A 1,179-nucleotide genomic window follows, 5' to 3' on the forward strand; every position below is an offset into this window, starting at 1 on the left:
TCTCTTGACCTCGTGATCCACCCGCCTCGGCCTCCCAAACTGCTGGGATTACAAGCGTGAGCCACCGCTCCCGGCCTAGGCTGGTCTTGAACTCCCAACCTCAGGTGATCCACCTGCCTTGGCCTCCAAAGTGTTTGGATTACAGGCGTGAGCCACCACGCCCAGCCGTGTTTTTTTTATTTTTGAGACAGAGTCTCATTCTGTTGCCCAGGCTGGAGTGCAGTGACGTGATCTTGGCTCACTACAGCCTCCTCCTCCCGGGTTCAAGCGATTCTCTTGTTTCAGCCTCCCAAGTACCTGGGATTATAGGTGCCTGACACCACACCTGCCTAATTTTTGTATTTTTAGTAGAGACAGAGTTTCACCACATTGGCCAGGCTGGTCTTGAACTCCTGACCTTATGAGCCTTGATCTGCCTACCTCGGCCTCCCAAAGTGCTGGGATTACAGGCATGAGGGATGAGCCACCCCGCCTGCCCTTTTTTTTTTTTGAGACAGCGTCTCACTCTGTTGCCCAGGCTGGAGTGCAGTGGTGGTGTGGTCTTGGCTCACTGCAACCTCCACCTCCCGGGTTAAAGCTATTCTCCTCCTCAGCCTTTCGATTAGCTGGGATTATAGGCATCTGCCACTACACTTAGCTAATTTTTGTATTTTCAGTAGAGACGAGGTCTCACCATGTTGACCAGGCTGGTCTCAAACTCTTGACCTCATGATCCATCCATCTCAGCTTCCCAAAATGCTGGGGTTACAGGCGTGAGCTACTGCACCCAGCCAATACTCTATTTTACAGGTAAGGGAACCAAAGCCCTGAGTGGTATAATGTCTTGCAGGTTTGCACAGCTGGTGAGTTGCAGAGCTGGGATGTGCCCTCCATATAACATCCACGTGCTTAACTGCCGCACCACACTGCCTTGAGTAGATTCTGGAAAGTGAAAAATTAGTGATCACCAGGCATCTTTCTAGGCTGAGTGCCTGCCTGTTTTGTTCAGCTGGGACATAGTCCACTGGGAAATGGTATGATGTAGAGGGTGGCCATCCAAAATACTTAAAAGTGATAGGTGAGGCCTGGCGCGGTGGCTCAAGCCTGTAATCCCAGCACTTTGGGAGGCCGAGGTGAGTGGATCACGAGGTCAAGAGATCGAGACCATCCTGGTCAACATGGTGAAACCCCGTCTCTACT

This window comes from Cebus imitator, unplaced genomic scaffold (assembly GCF_001604975.1).
Source record: "Cebus imitator isolate Cc_AM_T3 unplaced genomic scaffold, Cebus_imitator-1.0 Scaffold24, whole genome shotgun sequence".
Lineage (NCBI taxonomy): Eukaryota > Metazoa > Chordata > Mammalia > Primates > Cebidae > Cebus > Cebus imitator.